Source organism: Geotrypetes seraphini, chromosome 18 (genome assembly GCF_902459505.1).
Source record: "Geotrypetes seraphini chromosome 18, aGeoSer1.1, whole genome shotgun sequence".
Lineage (NCBI taxonomy): Eukaryota > Metazoa > Chordata > Amphibia > Gymnophiona > Dermophiidae > Geotrypetes > Geotrypetes seraphini.
In genome coordinates, this window is record NC_047101.1 from 27,890,421 (window position 1) to 27,916,385 (window position 25,965).

Genomic DNA, 25,965 nt, shown 5'->3' on the forward strand with positions numbered 1-25,965 from the left:
AAATATTATTTGGATTGTTCTTCTGAAAGTGCATCACTTTGCATTTGACCACTTTAAATTTCATCTGCCATTTGGATACCCAGCCTTCCTGCAATTTTTCACAATCCTCACATGTTTTTAACAGTTTTGATATAATTTTGTGTCATCTGCAAATTTAATCATCTCACTTGTTGTTCCAATTTCCAGATCATTTAGTGAGGACACAGAAGGATTGTGAAGACCTAAAACGAGACATAAACATACTCGAGGAATGGGCTGTGAAATGGCAAATGAGGTTCAACGTGGATAAGTTCAAGGTAATTCATGTCGGTACCAAAAATCATATGCACGAATACAGGATGTCCGGTGCTATACTCGGAGAGAGCCCCCAGGAAAGAGACTTGGGAGTACTTGTAGACAAGTCAATGAAACCGTCCGCGCAATGTGTGGCAGCGGTGAAGAGGGCAAACAGAATAATAATAATAATTTTATTTCTTATATACCGCTGTACCGTGAGGTTCTAAGCGGTTTACAGTAGAAACAGAAGAAATGCAATAAGTAAGATTAATTAAGATGAAAAGAAAGTACTTAGAGTTCCCTGACTGTCCCAAAGGCTCACATTCTTGCTAAAGTACTTGAGAAAAATAAATTAGTTAGGTTATAAACATAGAGTAAAATAAGATAGGAAAACAGTTCATAGGAAAATTAATTTCGAATACATTATACATTATATATTGTTCAAGGCGGAATACAAATTATAGGAATTACCAAAAGAATTGCGTAATAAAGATTATCTAGATAAATTACATAACAGTGATTCGTGTACATTAAATGGTGTGTTAGAGGATTCAATTTTGAGAATTACATATCAAGGGAATCAAGTGATAACAGAATATAGTGGAGATTATCAGTATATACGGTTTACAGATTGGAAGTTACCTAATAATGAAGTAAGAAATTTATTGGATAGTGTGGAAAATGTTTATATAGGAATCAGAGTATGTATGATAGGAAAGGTTCTAAGAATTGAATTAATGTGTTATTCTATCGAGGGAGAGCTTGTGCATAAAGGGAGGATATTAGTTGGTAATGATGTGTTTTCTGAATAGAAATGTTTTGATTTCTTTTCGAAACACTTTGATGTCTGTTGTATTGATCATTAGTTTGGTGATTGTGGGGTCAATTTTTGCTGCCTGTGTCGCTAGAAGGCTGTCGTATAGTTTCTTAAGACGGGTTCCATTATTAGGTGGGAAGGTGAATAGGTTTTGAGTTCTTCTTGATCTGGATGAGCGGTAATGGTTTAGGCGGTTGTTTAGGTAACAGGGGGCAGTTCCATGGGTTATCTTAAACAGCAGACAATAGAACTTGAATTGAGTTCTTGCTTTTATCGGAAGCCAGTGAGAGTCTATATAGGCGGGAGTGATGTGGTCAAATTTGCTGAGACAGTAGATGAGTCTGATGGCAGTGTTCTGAACTGTCTGTAGTTGTTTTATCATATTGTTAGGACATGTTAGGTAGAGGCTGTTGCAGTAATCCAAGTTACTGAGTGTGAGGGATTGTACAATGATCTTGTAGTGTTCTTTGGTAAAGAAATTTCTTATTTTTCTTAGGTTTCGCATGGTGAAGAATGCTTTCTGTATGACTTTGTGTATCTGTGTCTGCATAGTGCAGCGTCTATCTAATTGTATTCCTAGAATTTTTAGAGTGCTCTGTATGGGATATTTGATTGTATTTACTTCCAATTCTGTTATAGATTGCTTTTGTTCCTTCTCTAGTAGTAGGAATTTGGTTTTCTCTGCATTCAGTTTCAATTTATGGTTCTTCATCCATTTTTCTACAGTTTCTAGTGTTGTTATCAGGTGTTCATTGGAGCTGGGGTCTTGTATGTCAAATGGGAGAATGATGGTTATGTCATCTGCGTAACTGAAAGATGTTATATTTAGGGCGTCTAGGGCAGTGCCTAAGGAAGCTATGAAGAGGTTGAATAGTATGGGCGATAGTGGGGATCCTTGTGGTACTCCGCAGGGGTTTGTCCATGGTTCAGATAAAATATCTTTTGACTTAACTCTATATGATGTAATGTAATTTGTAATGTAATTTATTTCTTATATACCGCTACATCCGTTAGGTTCTAAGCGGTTTACAGAAAATATACATTAAGATTAGAAATAAGAAAGGTACTTGAAAAATTCCCTTACTGTCCCAAAGGCTCACAATCTAACTAAAGTACCTGGAGGATAATAGAGAAGTGAAAAGTAGAGTTAGAGGAAAAATAAAAATAAAATAAACATTTTAACAAGACAGCATTGATCTAAATACTTTGGAAGGTAGAAGAGAGGAGAGAAAGGAATAGAAGCAGAAGGGGGAGTCGTTGAACAGTAGAATTCTGGAGAAATTTAAATGATAGAAATAGAACAAAACAAAGACAAAAGGCAAAACAATAGATAAGATTAAAGATAAATCATAAGCTGGAAAGAAAAATAAAATAAAACTTTGATCTTGTTTGAAGGAAGCCTTGGAACCAGTTGTGAACTTTACCAGTTATTCCTATGGCATCTAGTGTCTGAAGAATGTTAGGAATGATTAAAAAGGGGATCACAAACAGATCTGAAAAGGTTATCAAGCCGTTGTACCGGGCCATGGTATGCCCCCACCTGGAATACTGCATCCAACACTGGTCGCCGTACATGAAGAAGGACATAATACTACTCGAGAGGGTCCAGAGAAGAGCAACAAAATGGTTAAGGGGCTGGAGGAGTTGCCATACAATGAGAGGCTAGAGAAACTGGGCCTCTTCTCCCTTGAAAAGAGGAGACTGAAAGGGGACATGATTGAAACATTCAAGATATTGAAGGGAATTGACTTAGTAGAGAAAGAGAGATTGTTCACCCTCTCCAAGATGAAGAGTATGAGAGGGCACTCGCTAAAGTTAAAAGGGAATAGATTCCGTACAAACATAAGGAAGTTCTTCTTCATAGAGAGAGTGGTAGAAATCTGGAACGCTCTTCCAGAGGCTGTTATAGAGGAAAGCACTCTTCAGGGATTCAAGAAAAGGTTGGATAAATTCCTGCTGGAACAGAACATGCGCAGGTAAGGCTAGACTCAAATAGAAACATAGACGATGACGGCAGATAAGGGCCAAAGCCCATCAGGTCTGCCCACTCTACTGACCCACCCCAAGTCTACTATCCTAGGAATCCCACTCCTGGTGACAGGTTCCCTTGGCTTAACCCTCTAAGGGATCCCACATGGGCATCCCATTTGCTCTTAAATTCTTGCATGCTGTTTGCCTCGATCACCTGCACCGGGAGCTCGTTCCAAGGATCAACCACTCTCTCGGTGAAAAAATATTTCCTGGTGTCTCCATGAAATTTCCCGCCCCTGAGTTTGAGCGGATGCCCTCTTGTGGCTGAGGGTCCTTTGAGAAAGAGAATCTCTTCTTCCATCTCGATACGGCCGGTAATATACTTAAACGTCTCGATCATGTCTCCTCGTACGATAGATCCTTGAGCCCCGAGACCATCCTGGTGGCCATCTGTTGCACCAACTCTACTCTCAGCACATCTTTTCGGTAGTGTGGCCTCCAGAATTGCACACAGTATTCCAAATGAGGTCTCACCATGGTTCTGTATAATGGCATTATGACTTCAGGCTTCCGACTGACGAAACTCCTGTGGATGCAACCTAACAACTGTCTTGCCTTAGATGTAGCCTTCACCACATGATCAGCAGTTTTCATGTCTGCGCTGATGATCACTCCCAAGCCTCGTTCTGTTGAAGTTCTAGCTAAGGTCTCACCATTCAAGGTGTAAGTTCTGCACGGATTTCTGCTGCCGAGGTGCATGATCTTGCATTTCTTAGTGTTGAAGCTCAGCTGCCAGGTCGAGGACCAAAGCTCCAACAAATGTAGGTCCTGTACTATTGGGTGAATTGTCGTCTCTCACTATATTGCATAGTTTGGCGTCGTCAGCGAATAACGTTATCTTATCTTGAAGCCCCTGAGTTAGGTCCCCTATGAATATGTTGAAAAGGAGCTGGCCTAAGACTGCGGTACTCCACTGGTCACCTCCGATGTTTTAGAGAGGGTACCGTTAACTAACACCCTCTGAAGTCTGCCACTCAGCCAGTCATTGACCATGTAGTTAGTGTTTCTCCCAGCCCCATTGATTTCATCTTGCTCAACAGCCTGCGATGCGGGACACTATCGAAAGCTTTGCTGAAGTCTAGGTATATGACGTCCACGGATTCTCCCAAGTCTAGCTGTTTTGTTAACCAGTTAAAGAAGCTGATGAGATTGGATTGGCAGTACCTACCCTTGGTGAATCCGTGTTGACTGGGATCCCGTAGATTCTCCTCATCCAAGATTGCGTCTAATTTATGTTTGATTAGGGCACTGGTCTTTGACCTAAGGGCCGCGGAGTGAGCGGATTGCTGGGCACGATGGACTACTGGTCTGACCTAAAAAGAATGATAAGATGTTACAAATCTATTCCTTGTTTCAACGTTTTCAATATTATGAACTATTCTCTCTGAACAATCTATTAAACATCTATCTTACATAGAAACATAGAAATAGACGGCAGATAAGGGCCACGGCCCATCCAGTCTGCCCATCCTAATGACCCTCCCCTACCTTTACCTTGTGAATAGATTCCCACGTGTCGATCCCATTTGGCCTTAAAATCAGGCAAGCAGCTGGCCTCAATCACCTGAAGTGGAAGACTATTCCAGCGATCAACTACCCTTTCAGTAACAAAGAACTTCCTGGTGTCACCTCGCAGTTTCCCGCCTCTGATTTTCCACGGATGCCTTCTTGTTGCCGAGGGACCCTTGAAAAAGAAGACATCTTCCTCTGTCTCACGCGGCCCGTGAGATATTTGAACGTCTCGATCATGTCTCCCCTCTCTCTGCGCTCCTCGAGTGAGTATAGCTGTAATTTTTCTAATCGTTCCTCGTACGGGAGATCCTTGAATCCCGAGACCATCCGGGTGGCCATTCTCTGGACCGACTCCATCCTCAGCACATCCTTGCGATAATGCGGCCTCCAAAATTGCACACAGTATTCCAGGTGGGGCCTCACCATGGATCTATACAATGGCATAATGACCTCCGGCTTACGGCTGATGACCTCCGGCTTACAGCTGATGACCTCCAGCTTACGGCTGATGACCTCCGGCTTCCTTGTAGTTCTTAAAATTTAAAACAAGAATAGGAATTTCTACATATACCCACAGAGGTACCCAAACAATTCTTTCATGGTTAATAGCCAGAGAAATACCACCACTACCCATTACATGATCTAACAATAAATGTCACTCCTACTCTATTCTAAAACAAGAAAATCCACACTTTTACCTCTGTTCTACCAAATGAAACACCAAAAGGACATCTCAGTACTGCCTTCAGTTGTCCATAGAGGGGCACACTAAAGCATTAAACCCCTTAGATCTGTGTTTTCAACCTTTTTACACCTATGGACCGCGGGGGGAAAAAAAATTATTTTGTGGACCGGAAAACTACTAGGACTGAAATTTAAAAACCCCGTTTCCGCCCCGTCTCTGCGAGCTCGGTCCTCGCAAACCATCTGATCCCATCTGCACAAGCCTCAGTTATGATTTTATACTGAATTTATTTTATTAAAGTATAAAAAGAAACAATATTCTGTACAATTGTCATTTTATAAATACAAATAATACAGAGCAAGGATCAACAAAACCCCTGTCTCCCCTCCCCTTCACATATATCCCCTCTACTATCAAGAAAACTGAATAAGCCAAATTATTACAGAATGCTACACAGAAATATCATGCTAACAGAATACCGCAGTCACACATAGCAGGAATAGGGTTAGGGGAGTGCAACTAGGGCAACTGCCTTCCTGGTCAGAGAGAGCCCTAAGCCACTGCCTGGACTTTGCAGTCCCCAGTTATGTCTAACACCAGCTCTAGCAGGATATATATTTCAAATTGATATATTCTAATCACAAAATAGAAATAAAATTATTTCTTTCTACCTTTTGTTGTCTCTGGTTTCTGCTTTCATCTTCTTTTCACTCTCTTCCTTCCAGCGTCTGCCATCTCTGTCTCTTTAATCCAGCATCTGCCCCTTCCATATGGTATTTGTCTTCTTTCTATGCCCCCCTCCCCTTTCCATCCAGCCTATGCCCTTCTCTCCTTTTTACACGATTCATTCCAGCTTCACTGCTCTCTTCACTTTTATCTCTCCTACACCAGATCTAGCATCTTTGTCCCTCTCAATTTCTCTGCTGACCCCCCTTCCTATCTCATTCCTGTCTCTCCCCTTCCCCTTCCCCTCCTCTAATCTCCCTGCAAGCCGTTTCCTTCCTTTTTTCTTCTCCCTTCCCTCCTCCCCCTGTCCAGCAGTAACTCTCTTCCCTTTCCTTTCACTCCTCCCCTCCCAGCAGCATCTCTCCTTCTCCCTCCCTCCAGGTCCAGTACCAGCGGTCCCTTTTTTCCCCTTGCCCAGCAGCTTCCCAGACTCCTTTCCCTCCTCCCCTCCCAGCAGCATCTCTCCTTCTCCCTCTCCAGGTCCAGTAGCAGCTGTCCCTTTTTTTTTTCACCATGCCCAGCAGCTTTCTCCCCTCCCAGCAACTCTCCTTACTTGCCAGCACTGCGATTCAGTAAGGCAGCCTTGGGTCCTTTGTTGGGTCGCACCGCCTCTGAGGAAAGCGGAAGTTGTATCATCAGAGGCGGCCCGACTCAGCAAAAGCTTCAAGGCTTCCTTCCTGAAACACTGCGTTTGTTAAGGAGAGCCGCTGGGAGGGGAGAAAGCACAGTCTGAGGCTACCCATTATCTCTCCGGCCCTGCGCAACTACAGCTCCTCGATCTTGCCGGTCCTGCGCGGACCGGCAAGAAATTGAAGATGTTGATCTCGCCGGTCCTGTGTGGACCGGCAGAAATTTTCTGCGGACCGGCAGTTGAAGAACTGTGCCTTAGATGATGTGCCCTAGAAACTGGTCTGCTTTTACCCATGAATCAAGTGGGTACTAATGATGTCAAGGATGGAGGCAGGGCTAGTGCTGCACCACAAGCTACCCCAACTAGACAGCAAGATCAAACACAGTAGAAGTAGGTGGTAAAGTGTCTGAGAAATACAGTTGGTATCATAGATGGAAAATATCAGATAATAGTCCTTAGATACTGGCACACTTTTACCCTTGAATCAGGCAAGTACTGATGACATCAAGGATGGAGGCAAGGCTAATGTTACTCCATAAGCTTCCCAAACTGGATAGCAAGGTCAAAAACAATGGAACCAGATGATAAAGCATCTGAGAAACACAGCTGGTAGCATAGATGGAAAATAACAGTAGTAGTAGTAGATGAAAGATTGTTTCTTTTTCCTAAGCTGTGCAAAGCCCTTCTTTGACACGGCTACCTAGTTTCTTCCTTATTCCATTTTACTCTGTCACAGAGTTACTATTCTTTCTAAATAACTGGAATAATTGGGAACTTCCACATTCACAGTTAGCACTTTACATTTCCTCTTAATGTTCCAATTATAATGTCATTTCAGTGTTTATTTTCTCAGATCTACAGGTTACCCTGCAAAACCAGTTCAGACATACAGGTAGAACCATTGCTTATTTTACTGCACAATAGCTCTGCAGAATGAACTAAGGCAGAAAGCAATATGAGCTTGGGATGAAGATGCCTATTATTGTTATTATATTATTCAAGCTCCTATTCAGCTAGTGAACAAATGAAGGTCCTTTTTTACTAAGCTGGGGTAGAGGTTTCCACAGTGACCCGGGGCACTAAATACTCCGATGCTTCGCTGACACTCATAGGAATTCTATGAGCATCGGAGCAGCGTCAGAACATTTAGTGCTCCAGGCCGCGGAACAAACCTCTACCGCAGCTTAGTAAAAGGGGGGAGGAGAGGTAAGTCAAATGCTAATGTTTAACTTAATCCATCTATTTAGGACCTCTTTTACTAAAGTACAAAGCCTGTGTGATGAATTCAGGGTGTGTTCCCTGCATTTATCACACAGGGCAGACAGTTAATGCAAAGTAATTGTAAAGTATACGGTTTTCATTTTTGTTTTTTATAGTTTCATTTTATGTTTCATTTAGTTTTATTTTATAGTTTCATTTATGTTTTGTATTGTGCTGTCCTTTATATTGTGCCTCAGTTATCAATTTATCTTACTTATTTACCCATATTGATACTAACATTTGGAGGGGCATTTCAATAGAACATCTGTCTGATTTTGGATGTTTCCCAAAAGACGAGAAAAACACCCAAGTGCCGATTTAGGCCATTTTTTGGACGTCTTAGTGTTTTGTAAATGTCCCTAATTAGTTTCATTCTTCAACATACAGTTTTACAGTTTATTTAAAATTCAATATACCACCTTGCCCATGAGGATATAAGCAATTTACATTATATAAACAAATTTTTAAAAAAGAAAGGAATGCTACAACAAAACACTAAGGCCCGGATTCTATAAATGGCTGCAAGTGGAGGAATTGAGATTTGTAGTATTAGAAAGTCCAAAGCTTGAGCGGGGTGGCAATATAAAAGCATGCCTTTGGAAGAGGGAACAAGCATAGATTTTTTATTGGAAGACAATCGTGAGGTCAAGTGGTGGGCGTTTCTTCACTAACTTCAGTGATTTAACAGGCCGAAGTGGGAGTGGTGTCACAAACAGAAAATGCAGTTTTGAAGAACGGAAGGTACCCTCCAGCAGCGCCATGGAAGCTGATTTAACAACTAATTCGGTTACTGAGAGTTTTTATGTATTTATTGTAGGTAAAGAGGAACCTTCTTGGTCATAGCAAGAAGTGGTGTGGGTTCTCTGAAGCAGCCCGTGAGGGCAAAACCCGTTAGAACCCATTGTTACCATCGGAGCAAACCACTGCTTTGGTGATTGGTCACAACAAGGTGAAGAGGGCTCAGGAGAGAATCATGAAAAAACTGGATGTACAGTTTGAGGAGGAACTGCAGCAGAATGACATCAGTTGCATTTTGTTTGATTGTTGTCGTGAAGATACCAGCGTTACGTTAAAGGCAGAAGAGAATGGGAAAATGTATCCAGGTATGGTAAAAGAGGAATATTACACAGTTTGTATGGAACCAGGAGGCAGATATCTATGGCATTTTGTTCCTGCAGGTAGAAGACTCATGCAGAAATAATTGATGATAATTTGGTTGCATAGCTGAAAGAAAAAGGAGCAGATAAAAGTCTTCAAGCTATTGGAGGTGATTCCTGTAATGTAAACACTTGTTGGGAGGAAGGAGTGATGCATTATGTTAAGAAGAAGCTACAAAGGAAGCACTTGCAGCTGTTTATAGCCATGGATTGTCTGTAACCTGCAAACAGGTGAGCTACCATTCAAGCATTTAGACCCAGATTCTCAAACTGACTTCAATTTTTTAGGTGCCTGTAGGTGCTTTAGGCTGTCTAATGCCACTGCGAGCTTGGCTAATGCCGGGAGTGGTGTTACACAACCTAAAGTGCCTCTATAGGTGCAATTCACTTCATAGTTAGGCCAGGAAACCCCTCACCTACATTTCCGGCATCTATTTTTGCCAGAGATGTGATTCTGTACCTGGTGTCCACAAAGCACACCACGTGGAGCCTGTTCCTGGACACAGGAGTATAAAGTTAAAATCTTTATTTCAAGTTCCTAACTGCATCAGCGAACACTGAAGCCTAGACCCAACACGGGACGTGTTTCTGCAATCTATGCCTTCCTCAGGGGTCTTTGAGGTTTGTGAATTCAAAAATGCAAGGGGTGAAAGCGATGTAGAAGCTGCTGTCTTAGTTAGGGTAGCAAAACATGTAAACCTGGTCTTTTGCCTCTGTTCTTGGGACCGCAGTTCATCACAGCAGGTCCCTCCAGTGGCTTTGTAGATTGTACACATTCTGTACCTGGTGACATGAGATCTGGCGCTGGTTACAGAATCCTGGTGGAAGGAAGATAACCAATGAGACACTGTATAGACCAGTGTATAAACTATATCGCAGTGATAAGGTGGATAGAATTGGTGGAAGCAGAGTGTTATATGTTAAGAAGTGCCTTGAATCGAATGGACTGAAAATTCTACAGGAACAGAAATACACCTTGAAATCCCTATAGCTATAAATCACATGTGTAAAGGGGAAAAGGATAGTGATAGGAGTGTACTACCATCCGCCTGAACAGGATGAACGGACAGATGCTAAAATGTTATAGAAATTAGAGAGGTTAACAAACGGGGAGCCAGACAACTACCTGGAGGGAAACGAGGTGACTTATTGATACCCCCGAGCCTCCCGTAGCAGCGGTTTCTTTTCGTTGCAATTTCGCTGGCAGGCACTGACCGAGACGGACCTCTGACATCACTGGGTCCGTCTCCAACTTGATAAATTGAAGCTGCCACCGCTGTTGTAGCCACAAGGCATGGCCGAAGGGGCGTGCCCAAAGGGACATGCCAAGCCCCCTGGGAGCCCCTTGGATCCACGAGGAGTGGGGAGCTGGAACGGATAAGTTGGTGTTAAATATAGTACAATAGTGATAGATTAACATGGGGAAAAGGAAAATTAAACCAAAGAATTCTACACCAGCCATATTTGGCCCCATGGACAGGCATCTAACACTAGTAACTGAAAATTCTTCAGTTGCACCAATTAACATGAATTCTTCATTGTCAGGTGCTTCAATGAGTCCCCTTGAACGATCTCCTCCCCTTCATCCAGTATCATGTGAAAGTAGGAATATCATTCCCACTATATCCGCCGAACAAGTGGTGGCTTCCACTCAGATTAATATATACTGAAATACCTAAAGCACAGGATTTTTCAGGAGTAGTGGAGGAACACCCAAGTACGGGGGAAGCACACGATATTACCCTTAAAGACTTGTGCTTAGGTATTTCTAGGGTTGAAGGGTTTCTTCGATCAATGATGAAACAAACGGTGGACTTTTCACAGGCTGTTTCTCATAAATTAGAAAATGTGGATTCCAACTTGGAGCTGTTTGGATAAACGACTAAATGTTATGGAAGCTCAATGTAATACACTACAAGCTGTCTCAGTATCTGCTGTTAAAGATTCTACTGTGATACATACTAAAATTGAATCAATGGAAAATATGCATAGAGCGAGAAATCTCCGCTTGGTCAATTTCCCTGTAACTCATTTACTATCTTCTGATATTTTGTTAAGGAAATTTTTTAAAGAAATACTGGGATTGCCCAATGCGGAGAATTTTCCAATAAATAATCATTATTATGTTCCTCAAAAAAAAAAAAAAAAGAATCTGCCCAGGAAGTGGGTCATTTGGTCACAACTGAAATTAATTTAACTGAATTTTTGGAAGACACTCAAGATGTGATTCAGAATCGATCCACACTGGTAATAACATGCATGAGTGAGATTGATAAAATGTTAATTATGAAACTTTACTTCAAAAATAGGCTAACAAAGTTTTGTGGCGATTTGGTTAGAATTTTTCTTGATGTCTCTAGAGCCACTCAATTTAGAAGGAAAGAGTTTCTGAGGTTAAAAGTTAGAGTTTGGCTCTAGAGGCATCTTTCTATTTGAAATTTCCATGTAAATACTTAGTCAAACTAAAAGATGTCGAATATGTTTTTTGGGATCCTATTCAAATACAACAATTTTTAGTTGCTCGAGAACAGAAATAAGTTTAATTTATTTTTTTATTTTTTATTATTATTCAGTTTCATCACTAAGAAATGTGAGGAGAAATCTATCCCCATTACAGTAAGGAATGATTCAAGGTTCGCGTAGATGATCTGAGAATTAATTCTTTTATCTTTTCCTATACTTTTCTGTTGTAAATGTATCATGTCTCCCCTTTTAGTGGGCTTAAAAAGGAATTATGTATGAATGATTATGTACTTTGTTTAGAGATCCTTTTTTACCTTTATATCATTGGATAATGTATTATTCAAATTATAATAAAAATTTACTGAACTGAAAAAAAAAAAAAAGAGAGAAGTTAACAAACTAGTTAACGCAATAATAATGGGTGATTCAACTACCCTAATACTGATTGGGTAAATGTAAGATTAGGGTATGCTAAGGAGATGAAATTCCTTGATGAAATCAAGGACTGCTTTATGGAGCAGCTGGTTCAGGAACTGACTTGATGCAAAGCTATTCTACACCTAGTTCTTAGTGGAGTGCATGAATGGGTGCGGGAAGTAAAGTGCTGGGGCCACTTCAGTGTTCTCCCCAGGGCCTTATAACCGGGCGCTGTGCCCGGCTAATTTAGATGACCGCCCAGCGAATCCTGCTGCTACCGCCGATGCTCCTTCCCGGGCTGACTCGCCGCCGAAAATTTTGTTTGACGCCTGCCTTATTTATTTATTTATTTATTTTTGTGCCAGCATACTTTTACTTGCTTCAGGCCTTCCTCGTTGCCGGGACCTGCCTACTTTCTGTTTCCGCGAAGGCAGGACCCGGCAGTGAGGAAGGCCTGAAGCAAGTAAAAGCAGCAAGTTGTAAGCTTCCCTCCGGGGCTCTATCGTGTGCGTGACGGCTTCCCTTCTCTTCCCCCCCGGGACGCTACTTCCGGTTTCGGAGGGAAGAGAAGGGAAGCCAGCACGCATACGATAGAGCCCCGGAGGGAAGCTTACAACTTGCTGCTTTTACTTGCTTCGGGCCTTCTTCGCTGCCGGGTCCTGCCTTCGCGGAAACAGAAAGTAGGCAGGATCCGGCAACAAGGAAGGCCCGAAGCAAGTAAAAGCAGCAAGTGTAGTGGTATACCATTTGAGAAAAACAAACGCACGAACATCAGACCCGATTCTCCTTGCTCTTTTAAAGCTCCAATCCAAGCAACCTTGGTGCCTATTGTGGAAGATAAAGTGGTCAGCCAGGAAGAATGAAATCAAAAAAGTTCAAGTTTAGTCAAGCTATGATTTGAACTTTATAGGCATTTGTTTTTCATCCTTTAACTGGCAGGCAGAAGGATGCTCCATTTATTAATCTTGCAAAGTCTGATACAGGAAAAGCTAGAAGTGCATCAGGATTTAAGGAGCTTGGGGTGTGCAAATCCACTTAATGCAGATATTACAGTAAAACGAAATCACTTTTCTATTTCACTGCAGCTCTATGAGGTTTTTCGAGCTAATGTTCTTTTGCACTTAGCTATAGTCAAACGATGGATAGGAATATGTTTATTTCATTTAAGCTAAGGGAAAACAATATTTTTTCTGAGTATCCTTTAAATAATCGTTCACAAATTAATTCAGCCTGTTTTAAGGCTGGGTTTTGTTTTTCACATTATTGCTTCTGTTTTTATAATCCTTAAAAAATAAGGGGCAATTCTCCAAGTGGGTTCTTCCTCATAGGCACCCTGAGACTGTACAGGGAACGCCTATTCTATAGCAGTGAATGGGCTCCCAGGTTCCATTACAGAATCGTAGCATATAGCCTTAGATTCAGGCACCTTACAGTTAAAGCAGCCATAGAGCTGACGTAACTAAGCATGTCCAATTGTGGGAGAAATGATTTTATTTTCAGTTTAGTGATCAAAATGTGTCTGTTTTGAGAATTTATATCTGCTGTCTATATTTTGCACTAAGGCCCCCTTTTACTAAATCACAATAGCGGTTTTTAGCACAGGGAGCCTATGAGCATCGAGAGCAGCACAGGGCATTCAGCGCATCTCCCTGCGCTAAAAACCGCTATTGCGATTTAGTAAAAAGGGAGGGGGTATATTTGTCTATTTTTGTATAGTTGTTCCTGAGGTGACATTGCATAGAATCATCTGCCTTGACCTTTTTGAAAACCTGCGGAATATAAATGATAATTAACATTTTCTCTGCGTACAGTGTGCTTTGTGGTTGTTGTTTTTTTTTTAATTTTATTGTTGGTAGATCATTTTGACTTGGTCATTTTAAAAGTAGCTCGCAAGCCCAAAAAGTGTGGGCACCCTTGCTGTAGAGCCATTTCTTGTATGACTGGATCAGCTATATTTATCTTTTTTTTTTTTAGTTGTTTAAATTCATGCAGAAATAAATGGCTAGATTGAACCTAATGACTTCATTAACGCCTTTCCTTTTTTTTAACCTCTATACCATTTGAAAGAGGGCAAATACTTCTTAAATTTAGTAAAAATATTCTGGCACAAGTGTCAAACCCTAAAAAAGGAAGTCATATTGAGCATTGGAAAATAATAATAATAATAATTAACTAATAAAAATAGTACACATTTAGGGCTCCTTTTACTAAGTTACAATAGTGGTTTTAGCGTGCGCTTAGTGCGCGGAGAATTGCCACATGCGCTAGATGCTAACGCCAGCATTGAACTGGCGTTAGTTTTCCCACATAGCACAGGGGTTTGTGTGCGCTAAAAATCATGCACACCTTAGTAAAAGAGGGGGTTAATTTTCCCCACCACCAAATTTCCCCATCCCGCCCCACTCGGCTACTTTTTCATGCCACCCGGCTGGAAAAAATTTCTGGGGAGAACACTGCACTTGATAACAGTATGTTATCCCAGGACAAGCAGCCAGGTATTCTCACAAGTGGGTGACGTCATCCGACGGAGCCTCGATGCGGATGCCTCACAAGCAGACTTGCTTGAAGAAACTCGAAGTTTCGAGTCGCCCGCACCGTGGTGCCTTCCTTCGACTGCGGTTTTGTGTTCTTTTTGTCACGAATCGCTGTTTTCTTCTTTGTTCTTTTCTTTTAAAAAAAAAATTTCTTCCGTTCATTCGACCAGGCAGGCCTCGTGGCCGCAGCCCCATGGCTTCGATCTTACGGCGGCGCTTTTTCGGCCTATGTCCCGGCCTGCAACCGGTTTTAAAAAGTGTTCCAAGTGCCAGCGCGCAATTTCCCTCACAAACCCTCATTGACGCTGTATTCGGTGTCTTGGGCCTCAACATCTCCCGAAATCGTGCCGGCCTTGCTCAACACTTAAGTCTCGTGCTTTCAAGCGTCATTGTATCCTATGGGAGCAGCTCTTCAGCATGGAGTCTTCAATGGAGCTTTCGACCTCGAAGGGTGCTTCGCCCTCGACCTCATCCGAAGTTCTTCCGGCTTCCACAGCTTCTACTCCGAGCATCATCAAACCTGCCTCGTTTGTACTGGCTCTGTCTTCGATGCCTGCTGCGATGCCTTCCTCTGTCTCTTCAGGTCAGATAGGGCAGCAGCCCATTCCCCCGGTGGTGCTTAAAGTGCCTAAGGCTTCTAAGTCCAAGCACTAAGTATCCATCCCAGGATACTAAGGGAGCTCAGAGAGGTTCTGGCGAGTCCTATTAAAGACTTGTTCAACAAATCTCTGGAGACGGGAGTGATTCCTGGGGATTGGAGGAGAGCGGATGTGGTCCCTATTCATAAAAGTGGTCACAAGGATGAAGCAGGAAACTACAGGCCGGTGAGCCTCACTTCAGTTGTTGGAAAAATAATGGAAGTGTTGCTGAAAGAAAGGATAGTATATTTTCTTGAATCTAATGGGTTACAGGATCCGAGGCAACATGGCTTTACAAAAGGTAAATCGTGCCAAACGAACCTGATTGAATTTTTTGATTGGGTGACCAGAGAGCTGGATCGAGGACATATGCTAGATGTAATTTACTTGGATTTCAGCAAAGCCTTTGATACAGTTCCTCATAGGAGGCTGTTGAACAAACTTGAAGGGCTGAAGTTAGGACCCAAAGTGGTGAACTGGGTCAGAAACTGGCTGTCGGACAGACGCCAGAGGGTGGTGGTTAATGGAAGTCGCTCGAAGGAAGGAAAGGTGACTAGTGGAGTCCCTCAGGGTTCGGTGCTGGGGCCAATCCTGTTCAATATGTATGTAAGTGACATTGCTGAAGGGTTAGAAGGAAAAGTGTGCCTTTTTGTAGATGATACCAAAATTTGTAACAGAGTAGACACCGTAGAGGGAGTGGAAAATATGAAAAAGGATCTGCAAAAGTTAGAGGAATGGTCTAATGCCTGGCAACTAAAATTCAGTGCAAAGAAATGCAGAGTAATGCATTTGGGGATTAATAATAGGAAGGAACCGTATATGCTGGGAGGAGAGAAGCTGATATGCACGGACGGGGAGAGGGACCTTGGGGTGATAGTGTCCGAAGATCTAAAGGCGAAAAAACAGTGTGACAAGGCAGTGGCTGCTGCCAGAAGGATTCTGGGCTGTATAAAGAGAGGCGTAGTCAGTAGAAGGAAGAAGGTGTTGATGCCCCTGTACAGGTCATTGGTGAGGCCCCACTTGGAGTATTGTGTTCAGTTTTGGAGACCGTATCTGGCGAAAGACGTAAGAAGACTTGAGGCGGTCCAGAGGAGGGCGACGAAAATGATAGGAGGCTTGCGCCAGAAGACGTATGAGGAGAGACTGGAAGCCCTGAATATGTATACCCTAGAGGAAAGGAGAGACAGGGGAGATATGATTCAGACGTTCAAATACTTAAAGGGTATTAACGTAGAACAAAATCTTTTCCAGAGAAAGGAAAATGGTAAAACCAGAGGACATAATTTGAGGTTGAGGGGTGGTAGATTCAGGGGCAATGTTAGGAAATTCTACTTTACGGAGAGGGTGGTGGATGCCTGGAATGCGCTCCCGAGAGAGGTGGTGGAGAGTAAAACTGTGACTGAGTTCAAAGAAGCGTGGGATGAACACAGAAGATTTAGAATCAGAAAATAATATTAAAGATTGAACTAGGCCAGTTACTGGGCAGACTTGTACGGTCTGTGTCTGTGCATGGCCGTTTGGAGGAGGATGGGCAGGGGAGGGCTTCAATGGCTGGGAGGGTGTAGATGGGCTGGAGTAAGTCTTAACAGAGATTTCGGCAGTTGGAACCCAAGCACAGTACCGGGAAAAGCTTTGGATTCTCGCCCAGAAATAGCTAAGAAGAAGAAAAAAAAAAAAATTTAAATTGAATCAGGTTGGGCAGACTGGATGGACCATTCGGGTCTTTATCTGCCGTCATCTACTATGTTACTATGTTACTATGTATCACTGTCACACTGCCTCAAGGGAACACGAGGCCCGTGCAGGTGGTCCCGTTGGAGACTCGGATCCATCCTTGCCGGCTTCGTTCCATACCTTGTTAGAGAAGCAATTCATTCAGCTCTTTACTACCATGGGGCCGAAGCTTCTCTCAGAAATCCTGCCTGGGCATACCGAGGTTTCCCGCGTGGTCGATCCGCCTCCTATGTCTCAGTCTTATGCACACTCTTTGCAGGGAGCAGAGTCTCTGCGAGTGTCTGGTCTGGCATCTAGGCATGGACAGCAAGGAGCAGATTCTTTGCCAATGCCTCCGTTGGAACCCTCACACTCAAAGCAAGGAGCAGAGTCTTTGCGAGTGCATCAAGGTTCCTCCTCTTAGCCTCCATTGCTTCGTTCCACAGCCTCCAGCCCTATCCATTCTTTGGGGGCTTCGACTGGGACACATTCTCCTCGATCATCGAGGCCTGCTTCGAGACACACCTCGCATCACAGATCGAGGCATTCTTCGAAGCATTCATCCAGGCATGCCTCGCCTCATCGCAAGCAGCCTTTTCTTCAATTTTCTCCACCGCCCACATCGACCCTTCCACTTCTGAACCTCGAGGACCCGGTGGGTTCTTTTTCTCCATCCAGGTCTCCTTCTTCGCTGGACCAAGCTGCCTTGAAGTCCTTGAATCCTTCTCGAGGCCAGGCTTTAGCAGATCAGCTGTCTTTTTCATCTTTTCTGCGTCAGATGGAGGTTGACTTGGATATTCAACTTGAGACTGGCTCGAAGTTCTCCAAGGATTATCTCGAGACCATGCATCTCCCTCAACCTCTGGCTGAATCTCTCAAGCTTCCTCTCTATAAGCTTTTGGATCAAACCTTTGTCCACTGTCTGGAAACTCCTTATTCCATTCCAGCTGTTCCAGGCAAATTGGACTCTAGAAACAGGACAGTACATTATAAGGGGTTTGACAATACTCAATTGTCTCACCAATCCCTTCTGGTTGAATCTTCTTTAAAACGAGCTCACCCTTCTCAGGTGTATGCCACTGTTCCTCCGGGAAGGGAAGGTAAAATGATGGACAGATTTGGTCGTCGCATCTACCAGAATTCGATGATGACCTCCAGAGTCCTCAACTATAATTTTCATTTCATCACCTATTTTGAGTTCTTTCTTTCCATTCTTCCAAAGTTAATGCTTTATCTGGATTCTCATATGCACTTTGAATTCCAAGAAGTCCTTGCATCCTTGTCACAACTCCGGCTGCAACTTCTTCAGTTGTCCTATGATGCTTTCGAGCTGTCTGCTCGAGCTATTGCTTGCTCTGTGGCCATGCGACATCTGGCTTGGCTCCGTACTATCGACATGGATCCTAACCTACAGGACCGGCTGGCTAATGTTCCTTGCGCAGGCAATGACCTCTTTGAGGAGTCTATAGAGGCAGCCACCAAGAAGCTCTCGGACCATGAGAAGTCTTTTGCATCCATTCTCAAACCGAAACCGAAGCCAGCTCCTCCTCGTCCTACACGCCTTCCTCAAATCTATCAGCAGCGTTTTCCTCCAAAGCAGGCTCCTTCTACTCGTCAGCTTGTCAAGAGGCAGCATCCCCAGAAGCAGCAAAAGCCTCAGCCACCTACTGTACCTAAGGCTTCTCAGCCTTTTTGACTGTCTAGAATAGAGCATAACCTCAGTCGTTCTGCCATTTCCATTTTCCCCCCTATCGGAGGTTGTCTCCATCATTTTTACCACCGAGGACGACGGTTACTACCGACCTCTGGGTCCTTTCCATCATCAGGGAGGGATACTCTCTTCAATTCCATCAAGTTCCTCCGGAACATCCTCCAAGAGAGTATCCTTCCAATCCCTTCCAGACTGCCCTTCTTCTTCAGGAAGCTCAAGCTCTACTTCAGCTTCGAGCTATCGAGCCAGTTCCTCTGGCTCAGCAGAACAAGGGTTTTTACTCCCGGTACTTCCTTGTTCCGAAGAAGACGGGCGATTTGCGACCTGTTTTGAATCTCAGGGTGCTCAACAAATTCCTAGTCAGAAAAACTTCGCATGTTGACCCTGGCATCTTTTTATCCCCTCCGCGAGCAGAACGACTGGTTATGCTCTTTGGATCTCAAGGAGGCCTACACACACATTCCCATCCATCCGGCCTCCCGTCAGTACCTCAAATTTCGAGTGGGAAATCTGCATTTTCAATACAGAGTACTTCCTTTCGGTCTGGCCTCATCACCCAGAGTATTCACCAAGTGCCTGGTTGTGGTGGCCGCAGCTCTCAGGAACCATGGTCTTCAAGTATTTCCATACCTCGACGACTGGCTCATCAAAGACTCCACGTCTCAAGGAGTCGTCATAGCGACCCAACGGACTATCTGGTTCCTGCAAAGTCTGGGATTCGAAATCAACTTTCCCAAATCCCATCTACAGCCATCTCAGACTCTTCAATTCATCGGGGCCGTTCTGGACTCAGAGCATTCCTTCCTCAACAACGTCTGGAAGCTCTTCTCCATCTTTGTCATGCAGTGTCCTTTCACCCTTCCATCTCGGCGAGACACATGATGGTCCTTCTGGGTCACGTGGTCTCCACAGTACATGTAACTCCTTTTGCCAGACTTCACCTCAGAATTCCTCAGTGGACCCTGGCATCTCAATGACGCAGGTTTGCGACCCACTTTCTCGACACATAACAGTCATTCCTTCATTGAAGCAGTCTCTCCGTTGGTGGATGCTCTCTTCCAATCTCTCCAGAGGCTTGCTTTTCAAATGTCCCCCCCCCATCAGAAGGTCCTCACGACAGATTCTTCGACCTACTCTTGGGGTGCTCATCTCGATGGTCTCCGTACTCAAGGCCACTGGACCAGTACAGATAGTCGGTGTCATATCAATCTATTGGAACTCAGAGTGATCCTCAAGGCTCTCTACGCTTTCCAACATCTTCTTCACGACCAGGTAGTCCTCATTCGGACGGACAACCAAGTCGCCATGTATTATGTCAAAAAACAGGGAGGGACGGGATCTGCCTCCCTTTGTCAAGAAGCTCTGAAGGTTTGGGACTGGGCAATCTGCCACAACACCTTCCTCAAAGCTGTCTATATCCAAGGGGCGAAAAATTGTTTGGCGGTCAACTTGAGTCGTCTTTTGCAACACTCCATTCCTCGCTTCTTCATCACATTTTTTCACAGTGGGGAACACCTCAGATAGACCTCTTTGCAGCTCCCCACAACCACAAACAGCCTCAGTTCTGCTCTAGGATGTACTCTCCTCATCGAGGCAGATGCTTTTCTCCTGGAATGGACGAATCTCTTCCTCTATGCATTCCTTCCATTATCTCTCATTCTCAAGACTTTGGTCAAGTTGAAGAACGATCATGCCACCATGATTCTGATTGCTCCTCGGTGGCCGAGACAATCTTGTACTCCTTCTACTTTAACTCAGTAGCAGGGAGCTATACCTTCTACCAGTTTTTCCATCTCTGCTTACAAAGAGTCAGGAATCTCTACTTCATCCCAAGCTGCAGTCTCTACACCTGACAGCTTGGTACCTCTCAACATGACTCCTCTGCAGTTTTTTCAACCTGTCAGAGCCATTTTGGAGGCTTCTAGGAAACCTACCACTAGACAATGCTATGTGGTGTTTTTCTCATGATAAGGAGCCCCAACATTCCTCCCTATCTTCTGTTTTGGATTATCTTTTGCACTTATCGACTTCTGGCCTCAAGTCTACATCGATACGAGTCCATCTCAGTGCAATTGCAGCTTTCCATCAGCTTATCGAAGGGAAACCCCTCTCTGCTCATCCGGTGGTTTCCAGATTCATGAAAGGACTTTTCAATGTCAAATCTCCTCTCAAACCGCCTCCTGTGGTTTGGGACCTCAATGTTGTCTTTGCTCAACTGATGAAGCCTCCAATTGACAAAGCTCATATGAAGTATCTCACTTGGAAAGCGGTGTTTCTCATTGCCCTCACTTCTGCTCGACGAGTCAGTGAGCTGCAAGCTTTAGTTGCTGATCCACCTTTCACGGTTTTTCATCATGACAAGGTGGTCCTTCGCACTCATCCTAAATTCCTCCCTAAGGTGGTCTCGGAATTTCATCTCAACCAATCCAGTCTTCTTTCCAGAGCCTCATTCTCATCCTGGAGAAATAGCTCTTCATACTCTGGACTGTAAGCGTGCTTTGGCCTTCTATTTGGAACGCACCAAATCACACAGAACTGCTCCTCAACTTTTTGTCTCCTTCGATTCAAATAAGTTGGGACATCCTATCTCTAAGCGTACTATCTCCAACTGGATGGCTGCTTCTATCTCCTTCTGCTATGCCCAGGCTGGATTACCCCTACACAGTAAAGTCACAGCCCACAAAGTTAGAGCAATGGCAGCTTCAGTAGCTTTCCTCAGATCTACTCCTATTGAGGAAATTTGCAAGGCTGCTACTTGGTCCTCGGTTCATACTTTCACTTCTCACTATTGTCTCCGGATGGGATGGACAGTTTGGCCAAACAGTATTACAAAATCTATTCTCTTAAATTGCCAACACTCCCACCATCCCATTTTGGTTAGCTTGGAGGTCACCCATATGTGAGAATAGGCTGCCTGCTTGTCCTGGGATAAAGCACAGTTACTTACTGTAACAGGTGTTATCCAGGGACAGCAGGCAGCTATTCTCACAACCCACCCACCTCCCCTGGTTGGCTTCTCTGCTAACTATCTGAACTGAGGAGACACGCCCTACGCTGGGCGGGAAGGCACTCGCGTATGCGCGGTGTGGTCGACTTGAAACTTCGAGTTTTCTTCAAGCAAGTTTGCTTGCGAGCTTCCGCATCCGGGCTCCGCTGAAGACGTCACCCATATGTGAGAATAGCTGCCTGCTGTCCCTAGATAACACCTGTTACGGTAAGTAACTGTGCTTTTCTGCTCTGCTGGGGAAGGAATCAATACAGTATACTGCAAGAAATTGTATTGGAGAAGAGATGTTGTTGGTATGTCTGTTTATGAGTTGATGTAATGATGGTTGCTCTCATAGTGTTTATTTTATCTTGAAAATGAATAGCCAAATCCTTAGCTGCAGGGGGGTTTGATTGTATTTATGGTGGTTTGAATGATAAGAGTTTATAGAGTGGTAAAGTATTGCTGTATATCATTTGGATTGATTTCTATTTACTGTATCGCTTTTTTTTTTTTTTGAAGAACATTTGTCATTAAAACTTTTAATCAAGAACATCGTTTCCACATTCTGTGATTGAAATAGATCTAGATAAACACATCCTTTTTTTTTTGCCTTGGATTTTTCTTCCTGTTCCAATATTACTTAAAGACGTCCTCATTTTGGGCCTACCCTAGTTATGCTGAAAAACACATCTCCAACATTCCTTCTTACTATTTGGATGAACTTCAGTGAAACAAGTCCTAATTTTGCATTTTGAAAATTGTGATTTAGACATTTTTGACAGATGGAATTTTTGGGGGACATTTTGAGACATCTATTTGTGTTGAAATTGAGCATCATAAGCATTTTATGGAGCAAAGAACAGGAAGAGTGGAGACACTTAGGCACCTATTTTATAAAACAGTCAATCTTGCTAGTTTCATGCAGGCAAAGCAAGCATGGAGGCCCAAATTCTGTAACCGGCACCTAATGTTAGGCACCTATTTTGGAGGCGCCCACCTAGATAAGCGCCTATCTAAATTGAACAACAAGCTCAATTAAGGTTTTTAATCACTAATAATTGAAACTTAGGCGCCTATCAAGAAAGAGTGATTCTGTAACAAGGCGCCTCTAAAAATTTAGGTGGCCTTCAAAAAATTGGCACTATGCATGTTGGGCGTGGCTTTGTGTTAGGTGCCTTGTTGAAGAATCGCTGCTCTTAAGCGTGCTTAAGCACTCGCATGGCCGCCTAACTTATAGTTGTGCCAAGAGCTGGCCTATTTATTGGGCGCCTCCAAAATAGGTGCCATTCAGTGTGATTCACTAAAGAGCATCTAATTTTACTTGAATCGCACTGAAAGGTGCCTATTTCGGCGCCTAACTTTTGGGCGCTTCTTATAGAATTTGCCCTGGAATGTTACTACCATTTGTTTTTTTTGTCAGGTACTTGTGATCTAGACTGGCCACTGTGAAGATGGAATACTGGTCTAGATGGACCATTGGTCTGACCCAGTAAGGCTATTCTTATGTTCTTAAATTAATTTGTAAATGAACTAGTCCTGCTTCTATATCATCTATACAGCAGCCATCTCGCTGTATGACTCCTCTCCAATCCCTTCTCTAGATAAACTGAATGATATTTCTTAAGTAGATCTGTTGGTTTTTTCTCAGTCACCCTTATTAGGAACACTGTTTTGATGATTCAATCAGAAACTTAATTCAGGCAGAACACTAATATTTGGAAAATATTAGCAGAACATAAACAGCCAAATAGTAGACTTTAGGGAGGAATTACATTATAAACTATTTATTTATTTAATTCAATTTATATCCCGTCCTCCCTTATTAAAGAAAAAATAAACAGATTAGCAGAAAAAGACAAGAAACAATAGAAACACAAAACAGTTATGTTTATATTTTGAGATATCTTCACATTAAGGAAAAAGGCTGTTTTAAAAACATCTGCAATTTCAGGCTCAGGTTCTTCTGATGCAAATGTGGAGGAGCAGGTCATTCTGACAGTCAAATTTGATTAAACGTTTCAGCCAACTTGGAATAGCTTCCAAGATGAATGGTTTGCATATGGTTTGAATAAATATTGCACAGCCATGCAAAGTAGAAATAAAGAAACATAATGAAATGATCTAATTGCATTTTTGGACTGCATTAAAAAGGAAACCACTGAAGAAAATCCTGATAATGGGTTCTTTTTACAAAGCAGCACTACCATTTATTTGTTGAGATTTATTAACCGCCTTTATGAAGAGATTCACCCTAGGTGGTATACAGTACAGCAAGTACAATTCGACATATAGCTTACAGCAGTAAAAAGACCAAATGTAAACTTAAATACAATGAATGAGGTGAACTCAAAATCAGTAAATCAAAACTTTCACTGGCTTTTATTAAACCGCTTCTTACTGCTCATAGAAATTAAATGAGTATCAGAGCATTTACCTCACAGGTCTGCGGTAAAAAGCTCTATCGCAGTTTAGTAAAAGGAGCCCTTAATAATAGGAATGAAATTCACATAAGTCATTTTCTGTTTGTTTTCCCCAAAGAGCTCAGATCAGGTTACTTATGAAGCACCTAATAAGTACACATTCAAATAACATAGATATGATGCTAATGCTTTTCTACAGTACGGCTTATCCTATAGCCGAGGGGGCCAAGTGTAGTTATTAGATGGGTAGTACAGAGTCCATTGGGATAAACAGATGGGAGGCTAAACTCAAAGCAAGTTGTTTATACAGTTATACAAGATAAAGGAACTGATTTAGTTAGTGTGTGTAGCAAGCTAATCCTGGGGCACAATGAGTGTAGCGTCAATTGGCCATGCACTGAAGGCAATGAAGCCCAATTAATTCCCATGGTCATCTTCACATTCAGTGCACACTCTTTGGTAGTGCCGCTCTGTAAAAGGAGCTCAATGTTTTACTTCTTTTGTCACACATTCTAGAGCTCTCTCCCTACACAAGGTCCTCCTGTTTCGGACTGTTCTTCATGTGCTTGTTCATTTTATAGCTTTGATATTAAACATATTCTGGAAGTCTAACTCATCAATAGTTAAAGAATGTGTGAGAATGGGATGGGATCATACTGGACTTAGTGCTTGCAAACGGGGAAAGTGTTTCTGATGTTACTGTGGATGATCATCTGGTAATATTAAGATGGGTATGGAGAGGGCTCATTCAAAAGCAAAGGTTCTAGATTTTTTTAAAACTAACTTTGTTCGGATGGGGGTTTACATCAAGGAATTATTGTCTGGATGGAAATGTCTGGAAGGAGTGGAAATGCAGTAGGCAAAACTGAAAGGAGTGATTGTAAGGGCGACAAACCTCCAAGACAAAAAGAGGAGGCAGACGATGAACTAATAGAAGACATCGAGACCATCACGCTATGTGGAGACACAGTGCTGGTGGGAGACTTTAATATGCCCGATGTGGACTGGAAGAAACCCTCTGCTACAACCAGTGGCAGCAAGAGACTACTAGCCTCCATGTGTGGAACACGCCTCAAGCAGATGATACTGGAACCCACCAGGAACCAGGCAATCCTGGACCTGTTGCTCACCAACGGAGGCAGTGTCACAGAAGTATCGGTGGGAGACACCTTGATATCCAGCGACCACAACATGGTTTGGTTCCACCTCAAAAAAGGAACCACTAGGTCTAACACATTGACCAAGGTCCTAAATTTTAAAGGCACTAACTTTCAAGGCATAGGGGACCACGTCTACAAAATGCTGCAAAACCAAAGCACGACGGACAATGTAGAAGAACTATGGACAACTCTAAAGTCCACCCTCAATGAAGCGACCAATATATACATAAAAACCGTGAGCAAAAGACACAGAAACTATGGGCAACAGTGGTTCTCTGCAGAGATCTCAGAACTAGTAAAACAAACAAACAAAAAAGTCCTTCGTTATCTACAAACAATCACAACGACCGGAAGCTAAAGAAACCTATATGGATAAATCCAGAAAAGTTAAAACGTTAGTCAGAGAGGCCAAACTTCGAATGGAAGAAAACATAGCAAGACAGGTAAAGAAGGGGGAGAAATCCTTTTTTAAATACGTTAGCGACAGGAAGAAGAACACAAGCGGTATTGGGCGCCTAAAGAAACCTGACAGCAACTTTACGGACTCGGACGCAGACAAAGCAGAAACACTCAATAACTACTTCTGCTCAGTCTTCACCTGTGAAGAACCAGGATCCGGTCCTCAGATACAGACAAAGGATAGTTCGGAGGACCCATTCCGGGACATGGAATTTACTGCAAGCGAAGTCTACCAAGAGCTATCAAAATTAAAAGTAAACAAAGCTATGGGCCCGGACAATCTACACCCTAGAGTACTTCGTGAATTGAGTGATGTCTTAGCAGAACCATTAGTTGGGCTTTTCAATCTTTCCTTAAGCAAGGGAA

General features: G+C 43.0%; 1 long non-coding RNA gene across 2 annotated transcripts in view; it reads left to right on the forward strand.

The window, feature by feature from the left end:
* Positions 1 to 25,965, forward strand: part of LOC117351778 — a 94,178-nt gene that overhangs the window by 60,756 nt on the left and 7,457 nt on the right. The window contains exons 1-3 of one of the 2 annotated variants that reach the window (XR_004537509.1): positions 236 to 296; positions 8,756 to 9,041; positions 9,117 to 9,326. This is a non-coding gene — a long non-coding RNA (uncharacterized LOC117351778). Of the gene's footprint in view, positions 1 to 235; positions 297 to 8,755; positions 9,042 to 9,116; positions 9,327 to 25,965 lie in introns of those variants that run through there. The other variant, XR_004537510.1, reaches the window with a different exon arrangement.